This window comes from Ceratina calcarata, unplaced genomic scaffold, assembly GCF_001652005.2.
Source record: "Ceratina calcarata isolate Rehan_Ccalc_2016 unplaced genomic scaffold, ASM165200v1 scaffold472.2, whole genome shotgun sequence".
Classification (NCBI taxonomy): domain Eukaryota; kingdom Metazoa; phylum Arthropoda; class Insecta; order Hymenoptera; family Apidae; genus Ceratina; species Ceratina calcarata.
The window spans coordinates 2,447-3,253 of NW_017171349.1; the positions used below are offsets into that span (position 1 = coordinate 2,447).

The 807-nt window shown below is 37.8% G+C and overlaps 1 long non-coding RNA gene across 1 annotated transcript in view; it reads right to left on the reverse strand.

The window, feature by feature from the left end:
* LOC108627511 (uncharacterized) overlaps positions 1–807 on the reverse strand; it is a 4,825-nt gene that overhangs the window by 2,400 nt on the left and 1,618 nt on the right. The window contains exon 2 of the long non-coding RNA XR_001916723.2: positions 372–523. This is a non-coding gene — a long non-coding RNA (uncharacterized LOC108627511). The remainder of the gene's footprint in view (positions 1–371; positions 524–807) is intronic.

Sequence of the window (807 nt, forward strand, 5' to 3'; positions counted from 1 at the left end):
GAGTGTCAGTAAACAATTCCATCGCTTTAACACACGAACCTACAATATAGGTTGGAAAGATGGATGGAATTGTTTAGTGAACTATATTATAGTTCGTGCTTAACACGACTGGTAATAAATGTGAATGAAATTAACTATAACTATAAACTAATTAACGTTTCAGGCTAGATTCAGGCAGCACGGAACCTAATTGGCAATAGTTAAAGACTGGGAGTTCGTGTAAAGAGGTGAGAAGAAGTTGCGCGAGATGAGATCAGGGATAATAATATGTAGGTGGCGGAGAGATATCGCGATCGGAACGGAACGGAACGCGGTCGGACGATTAACGAGTCGTCACGCTAATCGACGATAAAGCTCGAGAGCGTTCTTACCTCTTCACTCGACGCTCGATCTTGACACGATTCTCATTCTCCACCCTCCTCTTCAGGCCGCTTTCACGACGATCTTTTCTCTGCCTCTATCAGCACCGTTGATCAATCTAAGAGGATCCGGCCGGCTGGCGCTCTCCTCCCTCATCACCAGACTGCGGATTTTTAACGGAGATCAAATATTTAGAATCCAACATTTTCATGAACTCTAATTGTCTTTTAATATTTTGCTTATTAACTATGTATTTTTCTGTGACTATAAGTGCATCCTTGAATTGTGTAGAAAATGTCTAGATAAGATTTTTAATTTAAAAATGATAAAACGTCAAATTTTAACAAAGGTCAAATATTTAGAATTCAATATTTTCATAAAGAATTGTCTTTTAATATTTTGCTTATTAAGTATTTCTATGACTATAAGTGCATCCTTGAATTGTTT